The sequence below is a fragment of the Canis lupus genome, chromosome 23, assembly GCF_011100685.1.
Source record: "Canis lupus familiaris isolate Mischka breed German Shepherd chromosome 23, alternate assembly UU_Cfam_GSD_1.0, whole genome shotgun sequence".
Lineage (NCBI taxonomy): Eukaryota > Metazoa > Chordata > Mammalia > Carnivora > Canidae > Canis > Canis lupus.
The window spans coordinates 15,468,864-15,487,582 of record NC_049244.1 but is presented as its reverse complement, the minus strand read 5'-3'; the positions used below and the strand labels follow the sequence as shown (position 1 = coordinate 15,487,582).

The 18,719-nt window shown below is 36.0% G+C and overlaps 1 protein-coding gene across 15 annotated transcripts in view; it reads left to right on the top strand.

Annotated features, from left to right (window-relative positions):
- Window positions 1–18,719, top strand: part of RBMS3 (RNA binding motif single stranded interacting protein 3) — a 1,328,331-nt gene that overhangs the window by 546,530 nt on the left and 763,082 nt on the right. The window lies entirely within an intron of this gene.

Here is an 18,719-nt window from a genome sequence, read left to right as displayed (position 1 = left end):
GAAAAGAGTAGAAAAGGTTGAAGTTGTGGTTGCATATAATGGGAAACTGAGTTGACCAAAAAAATGGAATATGACTGCCAGTCAATTCTGGGCTCCCATTTGAGTTCCCTCATCATAAATTTATAGTGGAATACAGCTGTATATCTATACATTTATATGTATATTGCTTAGTTTTCTAGGTAAGCAGCAAGCAAGTTTGGGGGTTCCAGGGTTAAGGCTCACCATGTGCATTTTTAAAATAATGAACCATGAAATAGAGCTGAATGAAAACTAAAGTAAAGAAAGCAATGGATTGGGGAAAAGTATAGGGTTCAGCAGGATGACAGTAGTTTAAGAAGCAAATAAAAAGGACAAATGGTAATAGTAGTTGTTTTTAGTATTAAATAAGATAACAAACATCATTTAGCACCACCCATAGCATAGCACACAATTAGTGCTCAGTAAATGTTAGCTTCTGTCATCCTTGTGAATAGAATTGTGTTCTACGTTTATCCAACCTAATGCTGCTCTTTGAGTCCAAAGAGTACACAAATCTTTAAACAGAGAAAGTAGAAGAGAGAGCCTTCAAGCCAGCGGCTTATTTCAAAGGTGTAAAATCAATCCACTTTTTTAATCTGACAAGCCAAAGGGGCAGTTCATTTTTGTTTTCCTTATTTCTATTGCAAACACGTTGCACCAGCTTTGAGAGTGATAAAAGTACATGACAAATGAAATTTGACCTGGTCAAATCGAGCATTTCTGTGATAGCTTTCAGAAGCTGCCACAAATTGGATGTCTGATTTAAGGAAGGCATGATTCCCTTCCTCTCACCTCCTCATCTTTGATGAGGTTGGGGTATGGAATTGGACACAGCAAAGGTGGAAGAGGGTGAGCATATCTAGGTCATTTGATGTTGCCAGAACCAGGATATATATTGATCAGTTTTGGTTACTTAATCCTCTTGTAATTCTGTTATTCTAATACAATGAGACTGTGAGTCTCCAAGAGCAAGCTGTTTAGCTAGGGGTTCTCTTGTTTACTGAAGAGGAGTTGGAGGGAGTGGGAGAGCAAATATACACAGCTAAATTCAAACAATGAAAATAACACAATAATAATTTATTATCTATATGAATGTGAAGGCATGGAAGAGAACAGAATTTTTAGTAGTCCTGGATGAAAGATTAAAATAATTCAGAGTGATTTGTTGCAAACTCTGCGACAGGTCAGCACATTTGAATCTCATTTGAATTCAACAACGATCATAACAAGAGGTGTAAGCAGAATATCTTTGGTTAGCTCTGCATGCGTTTTACTGGCGATATGAAAATAAAACTCTTTTACTGCGCAGAGGTACAGAGCTTAAACTGGACTGCTGTTAGATGCACCAGGCTTGACAGTGGCAAGATTTCTCTTCCCTATTGATACTTTGTTTCTTTGTGTTTCTTATTGTCCATTTATCCATTTAGAGGGCATGGCCTATGTTTGTTTTGCTCCAATTCCTAGAATAATCCCTGGACTATATTGTTAGATGCTCAATAAACATTAGTCAAATGAATAAATGAATGAATGAATGATGAATTAAGTCTAAATTGCACTTTTACCATGTAGATAAGTTCTATTTTTTCAGGAAAACACTTGATTGAAACTGTGTGTGAGAACTTAATATTTTTAAGTTTCCTGCACAGAGGAGCTCTTTAAGGAGATCTAGCGAGTAGACCTAAGATGTGTGGTGCAGAGGACATGAACTGCTTTTAGTTATATAAAATGTCTATTTTATGAGCCAGTGCCAACTAACACAGTGGCATATTGTAAAGGAGGTTATGTTTCGCTTGATCAGAGTATAGGTGACACTTTGTTCGAAGTGTCTTCAAGAAAAAGAATTTGGAAGAAAAAGACTCCAACAGCTATATAGATAATTTTTCCATTAATTAAATATGAGCTGAGAAAACACTAGAAGTTTTTCTTTAAATATAGAACTCATGGCAAATTGTGATTTTAGTCATCATGGTTACACAATATGTAAGACTCTCCAAGAGCATTATAAACAGTGTGGCTTAGAAAGAAGAGTCTCTTGATATTTTTCCTCATAGTTTCTTTTCTTTTTTCCATTGAGTTCTTAATATGCTAAATATTACATCCTGATTTCCTGTATGAGAAGCAAATATATTTCTGGATCTTAGTTTTTGCTTGTTTATGAATATAGCATTTATATAATACATAGAGCATAGTTTTTTTCTGTATTATTACTTTGAAAACTCTGAATAATCCATACTTGTAAATGACTTGGAAAATCCAATAAAAATAGGAGAGGATTGCAGGATAATGGTTATCTTTTGAGCAGAGATGAAGCTTTTTGATTACACAGTGTTGCCTTTCTCTATTTAAGAATACTTTGTCCTTTATCCTTGTGCCTCATCTTCTGTTTGCAGTGATCCTGTATATAATGAGGTATGGCATGCACAATGTCAGAGAAGGGTCCAGATAAGGGAAAGAGCAGAATCAGATAGTTCTTGTCTAACACACAGTATTTCTCTCCATTGCCCTTATCTTCTATACTGTACCTCTCTTAGGATACTTTCTGTGGTTTTCAAAACCAGTATATAACTATGTAGCTCTTACTCAGCAATAATGTATTTTAGCGGCAGGATTCACAGACTTTAGTTTATTATCTGTTCATGTGTAATCCATGCATTAAAAAGGAGAATAGTTTTCATTGAGTTATTTAAATAAATTTCCAAGATTTAGAATAAATTGATTTTTAAGGACACTCGCCTTCATTTTCTCAGTTTAGTTGATATTCAAAACAGCTCTTCCTACACTTTGCATTTATAGCCCTTTTTTTTCATTTTTCCAAACTCTATAGCATTTGCTTCATAAATTTTACTCCTAGAACTGCTCAATTATTTTAAAAACAATACTTTTGTTTTTAGGAAAATAATTTATTTTCCTAGTAGATTTGTCATGTTCCCTTGTCGAACACATTCGTGGAAAAGTTAAGACTTAAAGATGAATAATCATTTTTTTATTAAGGTAATCTACACAGTAAGAATAAGAATCATCTTTTTATTATATAGTTCTGTGAATTTTGACAAATACACACAGTCATATGATCATCACCACCTCCAAATTCTCCATGTTTCTTTGTGTTCCAACATTCTTCCCACTTCTAGTCCCTGGCAACAACTGATTATTTCTTTTGTCTCCAATGGTTTTGTCTTTTACAGAATATCATATAAGTGAAATCATACAATACATAGCATTCTAAGTCTGGCTTTTTTCATTTACTATAATGTATTTCACATTTATCTATGTTATTGCATATATCAGGAGTTCATTTCATTCCTGAGTAATATTCTACGATGTGAAAACACCACTGTTTTAAGCAGATAGACATTTGGCTTGTTGCCATATTCTTAGAATTATGAATAAGGCTGCTATAAACATGTTTCTACAGTTTTTAAATGTAAACCTAATGTTTTATTTCCTTGTGTAAGTGATTTAGGAATAGGATTGCTAGATTATATGGTTTTATTTCCTTGTGTAAGTGATTTAGGAATAGGAATGCTAGATTATATGGTTTATTTGGCTTTATAAGAAACTGCTAGTTTTCCATAGTAACTGTGCCATTCTGCACTGTCACCAGCAATACGCTTTGCATCCTAGCCAATAATTGATATTGTTGTCCGTCCTTCCTTCCTTCCTTCCTTCCTTCCTTCCTTCCTTCCTTCCTTCCTTCCTCCCTCCCTCCCTCCCTCCCTCCCTCCCTCCCTCCCTCCCTCCCTCCCTCCCTTCCTTCCTTCCTTCCTTCCTTCCTTCCTTCCTTCCTTCCTTCCTTCCCCTTCCTTCCTATATTCCTTAATATCTCTGATAGATGTGCAATGGGATTATTGTGAGGTTTTTCAACTTAATATTTTCCTAATGGCTAATGATGTTGAAAGGCTATTCATGTGCTTATTTGCCATTTGTATATCTTCTTTGATGATCAATTGTCTAAATTGTTTTCCTATTATTTATATATTATAAAATTTTTAGAATTTTTTTATGCATTCTGAATATGTCCTTTAGCAGATATGTGATTTAAGAATATTTTCTTTCAAACGATAACTTGTCTTTTCATTCTTTAACCATTTCAGAAAGTAGTTCTTAAAAAAAAAAAAAGTAGTTCTTAATTTTGGTGAAGACTAATTGTGTTTTTTTTTCTTTTTTTCTTTTTTTTCTCTTAGAGTATCATGCTTTTGGTGTTATCTCAGAAATTTCGTTGCAGGAATTTTCTCCCATGAATTTGTTTTTGTTTTTATTGTTTTACTGAGGTATATTTGACAATTAAAAATTGCAAATCTTTAAGGTATACAATTTGATGATTTATTATACACATAATAGCTTTGTAGATTTAGGTTTTACATTTGCAGTTAATTTTTGTACAGAGTCCAAGATAAAGGTCAAGGTCCATTTTCTGCTTGAGTATGCACCATTTATTGAAAAGACTATTTTTTCTCCATTTATTTGCCTTTTTACCTTAGTCAAAAAATCAATTGACCATATATATGTGGGTTTATTTCTGGACTCTTTATTATGCTCTATTTATCTATATGTTTTTCCTTTATCTAATATTACATTGTCTTGATTGTTGTAACTATATAGTAAGTCTTAAAAATCTGGTAGCATGAGTAATCATCCAACTTTGTTCTTCTTTTTCAAAATCTTTTTTTTTTTTTTCAGTTCCTTTGCATTTCCATGTACATTTTAGATTCAGCTTGTTGATTCTTACTTTAAAATTTGGCTGGAATTTCAATTAAATTTATATTAAATTTAATATAAATTAAATTAATTATATTAATTAAATTAATATAAATTAAATTCCATACTGAATTATAGTTCAGTATGGAATAAAATGTCATCTTTCTAATATTGAGTCTGATAATCCACAAACATGGTATGTCATTCCATTCATTTAGCCCATCTTTGATTTTTTTATTAGTGTTTTGTAACTTATCACTTATTATTATGGCCTCATTGTTCTTTTTTCTGTGTTAAATTTTTGGAATACCAACATCACAAAATACATATATGATTTTTTAAGATTAAATAACAATGGATAATGTGGATCAGTTTTTTGAGAATCCAGTAGATATTGAGCTGTTTGAGATTACTGATGGTGCTTTCACCCTCTTACCCTTTTCTAGTGCTTAATACATAAAATGGCTTAGTTTCCAGAAAATTCACTAATTGATAGTATGCTCCGATATAGAAAGCAATCTGAAGGAATCTCATATATTCCAAGTATAAAGGAAGTAAGGTCTGGGAAGAGTTGTAGTGTGAAATCCGATGGATTCTTCCTCTCAGACATTTCATTGGAAAGAATCACAATTAGTCATTTAATGAAAGAAGAGAAGATTCCATTTTATTTTCAGGGAGGATAAGAATATGTAAGTATATATTCATAAGTATATATTTATATCTTCTTTAATATTCTTTCATGTGTTTCAGAGTCATGATTTAGTAGTTGACATGTGGATATATCACAGGAGTGCCCTTGAGGTCAAATAAGTAAACCTATTGCTTTCCAACAATTAATTTTGAAATCCACTGTTCTGTACTTATTTTTCCCCATTTCATTTAGTAGTGTATTCAAAACCAGAGAATTTATATTTCTGGTTGTTGTCAATAAATTCATCTCAAATACCTAATTAAGAACAAGTTTGAAGAGTTACCTGAAAATTATATATTTCATTAAAAATGAATCTGATATACTTTATTTCAAAAATTCTGAAGCATGCTCAGTGACTCATTATACAGTTTACATCTTTCTTCCATCTCAATAGAGATAGTTACCTAGTACCTTAACTTACCTATATCATGCTGCAGCAACAAACCAACACTTTTCGTGGCTAAAAACACATAAGGCTTGACATGCCTTATCACTGCTCCTATGCAGATTCAAGCTCAGACATTCTCACACTGTTACATCTTAACTGAAATTATAACAAATACTTATGAAAAGAATGGAGTGAGAAGACATTTCAAATAATCATTGTAATCCTCTTTTACAAACATTATTGGTGAATATTAAATTAAAAAAAAAAAAGAAAGAAAAGTCATTTTTTTAGGGACATAGATCTATAACCAATCTGAGACTTATTACAGCTTTCTCATTTCACAGAGGAAGAACTCCAAGCCTGGGTGGAATAACTTGCCCAAAGACTCACAACTAAAGTCTCTAGTGCCTGGGTGGCTCAGTTGATTCAACGGCTGCCTCCTCCCCACTCAGGTCATGATCTCAGGGTCCTGGGATGCAGCCTGGTTAGGCTTCCTGCTCAGCGGAGAGTCTGCTTCTCCCTTTCCCCACTGCTCATGTGTGTGTTTTCTTTCTCTCTCTCTAAAATAAATAAATAAAATCTTAAAAAACAAAACAAAACAACAACTCAATCTCTTGGTCCAGATTTCTCTCCCTTAGATAGTCCTTGAATGTAAATACATTATATTTGAGAAATAAACCTAGTTTGCTGTTTAAGAAGGAATTAAATGCATTGTGTAATCACATATATCAGCAATCTTTTGATTTTTCCTTGCCTGCTACTACTTGTCAATGATACCTCAGTTTAACTGATTCTTTTGGGGATTACTGTAGAATTTTGATATAAAACACAGTTCATATAGGAGTATACCATTGGAATCATTCAAAAAGACTTTACCTTACCAACACGACAATAAATATGTGTGAAAAATCTTATTTGTTATATTTCCCTTCTGTAGCCTCCTGCAAACATTATCATAACGTCAGAGATAGTTATTTTGTGGTTATATATGCAACAATTCAAATTCTATTGATTTATATCCTGAGTGGTTTTTATTCTTCCTGGAAAGTTGCCTACAAATCTTATATATGCTCTTCCTGTTTCCTCCTCAACAGCTATCACCAAACTCGTTCCCTTGAAGCACTGATGTCATAAGATTTTAATAGGATTTGTATGGAAAACATGGATCTGATCAATTAAATTTGAAAAAAATATAGACTAAGTGGAAAACACAGAGAATCTTTACAGAGGACTTCTCAGAGCCTTTCATTTTTCTAAAGGTCTAGCAGGCTGCATGCATAGGAACTTGGGCTATGGTAGTAACAGAGTGGTTTCTGACATCATGGTGCTTATGCTCTGGTTTGGGGAAACAGACTTCAACAAATAAAGTAAGAAGTAAAATAGGAAGTTGTAGGTGCTTAGAAAAAAGAAAAGTAGAGTAGGGAAAGGAACTTGGCAAGGATGGGGGATGAAGGAGAGTAGATATCAACTTATACACCCTCAGTGAGTATGGGACTCATTAGGAATGTGACAACTGATGAGGGTTTAGGGGAGGTCTGGACCATGGGAACAGAGGGGAAGAACACCCTGGGCAGAAACAGCCAGTGCAAAGGCACTGAGCTAGGAGTATGAGGAGTATTTGAAAAACAACAAGAGGACATTGTGGCTGAAGGGAATGTGAAGGTGATATGAAGAGGGAGTGAGGCAGAGAGGTGGCATGGTCAAAGAAGTCACTGGGTGGGGCATTATATGGCATGGGGAGGACTCTATCTTTACTCTAAATGTAATAAGAAAACAGTAGAGATTTTAAACAAAAAGGTATATAATGTGACTCTATTTTAGAAAGGCCATTGTGGCTACTCTTTGGGAGAATGGATTTTAGGGAGCAAGGGTAGAAACATGGATACTATTGGTGGAGAGGAAGTTGGCTCAATCAAAAGCAGCCATGTACAGGTGGTGGTGGGGGATCAGGTATTGGATATTTTTGATGATAGAGGTGACAAGATTACTTGCTGCATTGGATGTGGTAAATGGAAGAAATTTGTTGAAGATGACTCCAAAGTCCATGACCTAAACAGCTGAAAAGATGGAGTCATCATTTATGCAGTGGGGAAGACTGGGCATGGAGCAAGTTTTGGGGGGGAAGACTAGGATTTCAGCGTTAGACATGTTAAGTTGGAGATGCCTATTAGACATTTGAGTGGAGTTACCAAAAACACAGGTGGATATGAGAGGAAGTGTGCTAAGACTGTAAGATCCTGAACCAGACTATCTGGTTCAACATACTGGCTGGAGGTTTTACTTTGAAAATGCTATTCTCTTTGTGCCTCAAATTCCAGTCCTTAAAATGATGATAAAAGTTCCTAATTCGTAGGGTGGTTAAAATTATTAGATGAATACGTACACACATATCTCATACACACATAAAACTAAATATATTAATCACTACATACTTTTAGTTGTGGTCACCATTATCATTTAAGTATGAAATCTGGGAGTGGTCTGGGCTGTAGATGAAAAATTTAGAAGTCATAACTTATAGATGTTATTTAAAGCCACAGAACTGAATCCTGTCACATGTGGATATAGGTATTAAAAGGAGCATATGCTTCATTTTCTCAACTTCCTTGACAGGGTGTTTTCTCTTTAAGTATTTTTCCCATTGAGTCTTTTATGGAAGAATGTATTGAAAGGCCCTGAGTGGATGCTTACTGAAAATTCTAGGATTAAAAAATATTACCTCAAAAATGTTGGGAAAAAATATTGTAATTTTTCCTAAGAAATTTAGTTAAATGTTTCTTGGAAGAAAAGACCGGAAGTCTCTGTGTCAGAGAGTGATGGAAGTAGACAGAAATCATGGACTCACAGTAGAGGATATACATAGTTGCTAAGTAGATACACCAATTTTCTCATTATTCCTGTCTGTCACAAATGCATGCAGGATAAAAAGCCATAGTAATACTGTCTCCAACAGATGGGAAACTATGCAAATGAGTTTTGTATTATCAGCAATTACAAGCAGTTCTCTTCTTATTGGTTACTGGCTAGATGCCTTCATTTTTGAGAGGTAGGGGGCAGTGGGAGAGAATGAAAAGCAGCAGCTCTGTTGTGCCATCCAGATACCATCCTGAGCTATTTCTTTGCTTGTCAAACTCTTCTCACCAGCCCTTTTTAGGGTCTCCCGAGTTTTCCCTGGGTACCAGAAATTCTGTTCTTTATGAATGGCAATATAACTGACCCATGGTGAATAGGTCATAGCTTGAATCATTTCTCTGGTCTTGATTGATAGATTTGTAGTGGTCTTTTCATGTGCTCACATCTGTTCTTACTTGTGTCCAGATACTAGAATTAACGGAGGGTTGGCATGAGCTAAAGATTTGGCCACTGACCATGGCCCAAATTGAAATTGACTGACTCCTGTGAGGCTCCATCAAGCCACCATATTCCTGTCAGAATGATGTTCTAACCGACGTCATGCAGTGCTGGGATAGCAATGATTTTTGTGGAATCCAGGATTTTCCATAAGAGTGCTTATCAAATTGGTTAAGAGATAATGAAAAATTAAGGTATTTCTAATCTTTCTTCTCTACATTTTATCACACCTTTCCTACATATTATTTCATCTATGTCTCAGAGAATGCTATGACATTCCGCTTATGATCCCATTTTCCTGATGAGGCAATTGGACACCTCAGAGGTTAACAGCATTTCATAGGGTCATAGCTGGGCAGAGATATGGGATTGACATACTTCCATGGCTGTCCTATCTTAGAACACCTGCTCTTTTTACAGTGTTTTTAACAACTTATACAATCTGTTATTTCAAGTCAGGCACACAGAGATATTTAACTGCATCATTTTTTTTAAGGTTTTATTTATTTATTCATGAGAGACACGGAGAGAGAGGCAGAGACTTAGAGGGAGAAGCAGGCTCCCCGTGGTGAGCCTGATGTGGGACTCAATCCTAGGATCCTGGGATCAAGACCTGAGCCAAAGGCAGATGCTCAACCACTGAGCCACCCAGGTGTCCCAGAACATCTAATTACTGTTTTTTAATGACTATTAAGTTACTCACCGATAGAATGTGAAGCATCTGTGGACAACATTCTCCCATCAGATGGACTTCCCCACCTGGAGGTGTCTTGCTGCTATTTTCCTGTTTCTGCTGTGCAAAATCCTTATTTTTACTAGAATCCTCTGAGGCTTTTTCTTCCTATGTCCTTTCGGTTAGGAAGTCAGTCTCTTAGGTCTATTCTGCAGATTTAAGTTTTGGTGTCTTTCATCACAGAGGACTTTCTTTGTGAAACAGTATTTGGCTCTGATTCTTACAACACACAGATGCACCCACACGTGCATCTGTACCTATATACAAGTGTGTATTTGTGCTTGTGCATGTATGTATAAGAGCTAAAAAAACTTCCCTTTTCTTCTGGGTTCTTTGGATGTTCTGCTAATTGAGTTGACCTAAGGCAGATTCATAGCAGAAAAGCAAATTTAATTTTACATATATGGGGGCCCCAATGATATGAGAACCCATGGCAAGTCAGGCAGTCAGGGCTTACGTACCTTGAGCTAAGGCATGAGGGATGGGCCAGGAACTTCAAAGGCGAGGAGGATAATTCATAGGACAGTAAGAGCAGCTATTTGGTAATTAGAAGCTTGCCCTGCCTTGCAGATCAGTCCTTTGGATTAAAAAAAAAAAAAAAGTTATCTCTGGTAATGGCTCTTTTTTTTTTTTCCTTAATTTTTATTTATTTATGATAGTCACAGAGAGAGAGAGAGAGAGAGAGAGAGAGAGAGAGAGAGAGGCAGAGACACAGGCAGAGGGAGAAGCAGGCTCCATGCACCAGGAGCCCGATGTGGGATTCAATCCCAGGTCTCCAGGATCGGGCCCTGGGCCAAAGACAGGTACCAAACCGCTGCGCCACCCAGGGATCCCTGGCAATGGCTCTTTTTCTGGTTAAAGTAGAGGTCAGAAAGTTGTTTCTCAGTGTTGGCTGGGTCCTGAATGCCTTCAGCTCAAAATAACCCATATGCCAAAGTAGCAAATTTTGGGGTTGCATATTTTGCTCCCTTTCATATGTATTTCATTTTATGTGCATATATAAACACAACTTTAGGTATATATACATGACTTGAAGAATTTTTAAATGTGTACCCATGTTACCACCCCTTGTACCAAGATGTTGAATATTTCCATCTTCCCAGAGAAGTTTCCCCATCCCTTTTCCAGCCCAAAACAGACCCCCTGACATACACATTTATACACTTAGGGGTAAACACATGTCTTCCTTCTATCCACAGATTAGTTTTCTCTGTTCTTAAACATCATGGAAGTCGAGTCACGTAACGCATTCTTTTGGAGTCTTACTTCTTTCACTCAACACGTTTCCAAAATTCATCTACGTTCTTTTTCATTTAGTAGTTGTTTTTCATTTTCATAACTTTGCAGTCATAGTCATTGCCTGGATACTTTCCAAACTGTCTATCTGTTTTCTTCTGTTGACAGATTCTGGGATTGGGGCTTCTAAGAGCATTCTTTTCCCAATTTTTGTATGGACAAAGGCGTTTATTTTTCTTGAGTATGTACCTGTGAATGGGACTGTTGGGTCATGGGGCCAGGCTTCTATTTTCAAAAAGCAATTTGGAATGCCATTCAGAGTGAAGGACGGCAAATCAAATGATTAAAATGAAGGTAAATAGTACTTCTGTTTGGAGAACTAGGAATTGGGGGCGCTCAGCCTGGAAGATTTGGCTAAGAGGTGATTTCCTAATTCTCCTGAAGTATATAAAGGGTAATTTTAAAGGGAGAAAGGAACACACTATCAATTTATACAAAGTACAAGATGGGAGAAAATGGGATTAAATTTCAACAAAAGAGTGCTTAGGCAGAGTATTATCATAATTAACATAGAAATAGGTTACTGTCCCCAGGGTGTCTTCAAACAGAATGTTCTCTCTTTGGGTAAAAGGTAGATAAGTATGGAAGCAAACTTTTCCTGCTATCTCAGGAGTCCTTCTTAGTCTTGATTTGTCTTCTAGAAGATACAGGGTTCTTGCTAATATGCTTTTTGTGGAAGGTAACTACATTTTTATGTGGTTGAAGCCAGAATACTTTAGTTCAGTGCAAAGGTGGTATCCCAGGATAAGGTGTTAAATCTGGACCCCATGAGGAAAACTGGAGTATATGTTGGTGCTATTTATGATCAGCATTTCTGGGCAGACCAGTGACATCTGGATGCATTTGACTAACGTAAAGCTAGCGCAGAATTTTGCTTCCAGTACAACAGAGTAACACTCCTATTTGATCAAGCTTTCTAGAGATAACAAATATAAACTCTGGATAAAATATAAAGAACACTTAACTGAAAGCCATGAACAGAGACCAAAGCAGGGAGATTCTGGAGGGGAGTCCACAGTTCGAGGATGGGAATGGCTCTGGGTGAATTTTTTATTTTCACGCCTTCTAGTTTGAGCATAAGCTATAGTATGCACCATGGTGGGTGCCTAAAACTCCCTGAATTATCTTTTTCTTTTTAATTAATTAATTAATTTATTCTTCCGAATTATCTTTTGTTTCTTTTTTGGGATAGAGAATTATAACATCCCAAGGTTTTTGTGAGACAGATACCACTGTGTTTTGGGACACAGATACCATTTTCAGTTGCTTCTGTAATGCTTGCAAACCCAGAAATTAGGCTCTTTTTAATTTAATTCTTTTAAATCTGGCTACAATAACATAAAAAGCGAACACGTATTTCCAGTTTTGGGTTGAGCCAGAGCCACTGTTCGCACATGTGACAACATTGTGAGAATTAGAAAACACCACCCTTCTTGGGGGAAGCAGCCTGCCTAGTGGAATTCCTGGTAGGCAGACTACAAAAAAATGTTCAGGGGATGCTGTTCTCACAGTACGCTTTGTGAAGGATACTTTCCAGAGTTGTGCCGGACATCATCTGTTTAGCATTGAGGTGTGGCCATCAAGCAGCTCTTGCTCTGAGAGGTCACTGCCAAATGCCAGAGCACATGGCTTTGTAAGTGGAGTTTGGCAACCTGCCTGCTGTGTGGTGGATGATCTCCATGGATGTAAATGAGAGCCTTGTACCTACTTGTTCTTTCCCGGCTAAGGAAATTTCCTTTTCAATTTGTATTCTATTCTTCCTTACTTTCAAAGGGCATTCTGGACCATTGTTTGTGTGGTTTTTTTTCCCTCTTGGGGCTTTCCTAAACTGAGAGGAACACTGTTAACTCAAAATTCTTCACTGATGTCAAACTTAGTTGTCAAGGTCATAGCATTTGAAAACACATTACAAAGACTATCTGTGCGTAGCTTTTTCATAGTACAGCGTGAAGACCTAAGACTAATTCTGATGATCCAATTCGCCAACATCATTTTGGAAAATGATTTTACCTAAATTCCTCTTCTGAAAAACCCTTTCCTTTTATCTGGAAGTATAGCCTTATCTGTACATGTTCTTTGTAAGAATATGTTGAGATTGTCCTGTCGTAATTTCGAGGATAATTGATTTCTTTTTGGTCATGGGAGCCCATGGCAGAGGTTCACTTAGGCCAAACTTTCAAGAATATAGTAAGTACTGTATAAGTTTTTATTTGCAAATTGTCACAAACTTAATGACTTAAAATAACACAGATGTATTAGTATCTTATAGCTCTGTGAAGTCAGAAGTCTGACAAGCATCTGACTTGGTTAAAATTAAGGAATTGGCAGGTCTGCATTTTCTCCTGGAGGCTCCATTTCATCACCTAAGTGGTTGGCAGAATTTACTTCCTTGCAGTTGTAGGACTGATGTTCCTGTGTCTTGTTGACCATCAGCTGGGAGCTGTTCCTGTTTCTAGACACCTTCACATTCCTTGGCTCTTGTTTCTCTTGCTCCATCTTCAAAGCCAGCAATGCCCAATTGAATTGTTCTCGATGTATTTGACTCTGTCTCTTTTTTCTTCTTCTTCCACATTTTAAATGTTCATGTGATAAGATTGGGCTCACCTGGATAATTTAGTATACTCTCCCCATCTCCAAGGGCTTAGCCTGAATCACATCTGTACATATTTTGCCTGTATCATGTTATGTAACATTCACAGGTTCCTAGAGTTAGGATCTGGACAGCTTTGGGGGGTCATTATTTGCCTACTGCAACCTTCAGACAATCTGCCCTAATTTCATTCTTAGATGAACTTATTTAGTAAACATTAAATAAGCCCTTAGTTTGCAAAAGAAAGACGTAAAGATAGTGAACTATAACTCTGCTGCCTAAGTACTAATCACTACAGAAATCAGATTCATTTTCACCAACATGCACTGAATTCATTATAAATGTCAATTTACCTGGCCAATTCCTTAAAAGGAGACAGACATACTGATTTTCATTGCTGGATTCCCAGTGCCAGGTCTCTATGTGGCACATAAAAAGTACTCAGCAAGTATTGCTGAATTTATCATTTAAAAAAAAAATTGTTAAGCATTTACCTAATGCCGTTCTAGATGTTTAATAAACATTAGTTAATACAACAACAGAACTCATACCCTTGTGGAACTTACATTTTAATGGGGCATCTAGTATTTTAGCAGGGCACTTCCATTCTACTGCCAGATGATTAAATTAACATACAAATTAGTGACACTGAGTAAATGAATTGGCAACAGATTATCAGAGATTTTGAAGTCCATGTTAAGGTGTCTGATTTTTACCCCCCATAGATAATGAGGAAATAGAAAAGGTTCTTAAGCAGAGGCATATTGGCAAGATCTATTTTTTAGAAACACCTGAGAGTAGAGGATGGCTCCCAGGGTTGGAGGTGAAGAATGGCTTGACAAAGGCTTGAACCCAAACCGTGACAGTTGGAATAGGGAGGAGGGCAAGAGCTCTCGACAAGCAATATTTATAAGACTGAAATCTGGGGAAGGGAAAAAAGTTAGGAAAGCTGGCCTCACATAGGAGAGGCTGGTAACCACAAAGATATACATTTATAATCTACTTGAATAAAGATACAGTTACTCTTTTTAAATTAGACAGTTGTTTAATGGGAAATATTTTCTCCCTCTTTACATATTAAATAGCTCATACACAGAGACACCTCAGAATAAAACATTCTAGCATTTTGTACCATGCTACTAACATTACTGATAATGTATTGAACAACTGTCGAACATAATCTATCTCCTTCATTATTCAAATGAGGGAATTTAAACAATTATTCTTTTTTGAAAGCAATAGAATTTATGTGAAGAACCATCAGAACTGAAAATCTGACATGTGAAATTTAGCAGTTGAAATGCAACCCAAGAACACATCAGAGGTGACCTACATAAAGAAACTTAGTAGGAATGATTCCTCCTTTGGGGAATCTACTTTTGTTCTTTCTTGTTCAACTGGGGAGAGAAAAAAATCCTGTCTGTAAAAATGCTGAGAAAGAAAGTAGGATGGAGAATTGTTTTCGAGGGCCCATTTGCATTGTGTCTGTGAGAATTTCTGATGGTTAGGTGTTAGAATTGACTCCTGCCATCTGAATATGCTTCTTTCTTTAATGGCTTTTCAGGCATGGCTCTCTTGGGACTCTGGTGCCAGCATCCTGTAGGTGTGAAACCATTGATCAGGAAATATTCCTGCAGTGGAAAGGATGTGGAGACATTCAGAAAGTCCAATGGAATCTTGAAATAGCAACCTGTCTCCAGTTCCCTCCACTGGCAGTTCAAAATCTTATTGCACTTAGCATAGAACACATTGTAAACCGCAAGATACAAAACAACCACCTTTGACTTTATATTTGCTGAGATAAATATACACACAGACTCAGACATATCAGTAAAATACCACCACAGCACTGTTAATGGGGACCAAAAATCCAAATGCCCAAAATGTTTCTTCATATTATTGACAGCTTAATGAGATACTTGAGGTGAACTAGCTCAGCCAGTTGACTGAGAATTTTGGGATCTAAGAGTCTATTGCCCATAGTCTTATGCCCAAATTAACTTTATTGCAGAATATTAGATGGAAAAGGATTTTACTGTTTTCCATATAAAGATACACACACACACACACACACACACACACACACACGGTGAAATAAACATGCAGAAAAGCAATCTAATGATTTTTTTGAAAATTAAAGCTGTGTCAGAAAAATCTTACCTTCTCTCTTAGGTCATAGAGATACTCTACATTCTATAGGCCCTTGTGCAATGGGCTATTAGAAAAACAATTCTGTAAACTTCCAATCATGGGGATTGTGAAATCGTGAGCTGAAAAGCGGTTAGTTCAATTCCCTCATTTATAGAGGCATATAGGGTACCTGAGATTTTTCCAAATTCATAGAGCTAGATAATATTTAGAGCCAAATTAGAATCCAAATATCTTTTCTTGAAAGATGCCCACTCAATGTTCTTGTATTTATTTATTTTTTCAATTGATATGAATTTTTATAGGGGATAGGAGGAGTGGAATTTCAGTAACTTAAAGTTCAGAATGAGGGGAAATTCAGGAATGTGTTCCTTTTTCTCTCTGTCTTTGTCTCTTACTCTCTCCTGCTGTCATTCTATTATGTCACTCTGGGGAGTTTTATTCAAATGTTCTGCATACCTGAATTTTAGCCTCTTGAATATCAAAACCCTTGGCCTTTTGCTTATCAAATGAGATATTATGATAACTGGAGAGCCAATATTTTAAAGAATTAGAGATCCTTGAGGGAAAAATTCCTGTGTTTTAAAATTAAATACTTAATATTTTATAAACGTTTAATCTATTCGCTGATCTTACTGCTTTAAGGAAGATATACAGTCAAAATAAGCAAAATCAAAGGACTGTCAAGCAGATAAATTCCTAAAATTGAAAGGTGAGGAGACTTGAAGTATGAGGGTCAATTTTTTTTCTTTGCCTAAAGCTGGTTATTGTTGCATTAATCATGAGGTCGTAATATTCTCAGTGTGTTAGAAAGTGATCTAAAAACAAACAAACAACTGCATCAGATATTTATTCATCTCGTTTATTTATTCCAAGAATTTTGCTTTTACTACTTGCTTAAAAATTTGTTTAAAAGGCATAGTTTCTACAAAACTGGAGGATGATTAAAGAAATGAAGTGCCATTGCAGATTGAGGAAGTTTCAGGCTCAACATAATGTACTGAAAGAAACTTGGTTAAATATTTCCTGCTATTATGCTCAGATCAAAAAAGAAAAACTAAATAGATTAAGGCCATTTAAGGATAGGAGCCATATCTTACTCAATCTTGCTTCCTCTCAGGATTTTTATATTGACCCCTCAACAGTTACTGTTACCTTCCACTGTAAATGACCTACAGTTCTATTGTAGTAATTGCAAAGAATGTGTATCTACTATTCCTGCCAATTTTTCCATTGCCTTCAATTGTATGGACCAATTTTCTATAGACCATATTCACTGTAAATCAATCTATAGCTTTGGATTTAAGTATACAGTACTGAGCCTTTAAATAAGCTTAATAATACTAACCAGCCATCAAAGATTGCTTCCATAAGTTAAAAATTATAGGAAAGAATTTCAGAGAGTACTATGAGAAATTCTTTAAAAGTAACTCTTGCACGGGGACACATTGGTGGCTCAGTCAGTTAAGTGTCTGCCTTTTGCTTGGGTCATGATTTCGGGGTCCTGGGATCAAGACCCACTTCCTGCTTCCTGCTCCCTTCTCAGCAGGAATCTCCTCCTTCCTCTCCCTGTGCCCCTCCCCCTTGCTTTTGCACAGGTTTTCTCTCAAATGAATAAATAAAATCTTTTTAAAAAAATAGTGCTTGCATTCATTATATAACTTCAGTTTAACTTATATTGAGATTTTTTCACCACAGTGTTGTATTCCTAATTCTCACTGGAATTTACTTTTTCCCCATAACATGTTATAGCTTTTTTTTTTCTAAAATTATTTATTTATTTATTCACCATAAGGCATTTATTATTTATTTTTATTATTATTTTATTATTTTTCCATAAGGTATTATAGTTGAAAGAATAAAGGAAGAAATATCTACTTCACTTTCCATTTTTCCCTAAAGGATGATATGGAAAACAAAATGTCTATTCTAATTTATTTCTTAATTTGTTCCCATTCCCTTTCATGATTATGATCAAAGAAATGTATGATGACTCTAAAAGTATGAAGTAGGAAGCTTCAAATTCTGGCTGGATAGTACACGTATTTTAGAGTAACTTTATTCTAGATTCCAATGGTAAATTGGAACATATTAACGTTGAGAATTGAGAATTAATTTTGAGACTTGAATTTGAGAATTTGAACTATTGAAATTTAGGGAGCCTTTCTGAATCTTAATTTCATGTAAGAAGAAACAACCTGAGGATTAATTGTGAGAACAGGTGCAAGAATATCCAGGGTACCGTTTTGCGTAAATATTTGCATATGATTTTTCTTTTACGGAATTAGCCTGTGGTACTTATTTCAAGCAAAGGATCGGCATTATGCATGGAGGAACCCACTTTCTATGATCATTTATTTTTATTTATTTTTAAAGATTTTATTCATTTATTCATGAGAGACACAGAGAGAGGCAGAGACACAGGCAGAGAGAGAGAAGCGGGCTCCCCACGGATGTGGGACTTGATCCTGAAATTCCAGGATCACACTCTGAGCCAAAGGCAGAAGCTCAACTACTGAGCTGCCCAGGCATCCCTCTGTGGTCATTTAAATTTAGATCTGCATATCATTTTCCATTCATGCCATGCTATGTTCTAACTCTTCTCCAAAGAGTTATTTATAATAGAAACTAGCTATGGCTGCTTGTTTAAGACAGGTGACACACATATGGTCTTCTTTCACTATTGTTGTTACCGGTTTCCCTATATTTCTAGAGAGAGCTATCCACCTTCAAGGGAGTGGACATTTTTATGCACATTTTGTACAGTGACTGTTCTTATGTTTTTAAATAGCAAAGAGATATTTCT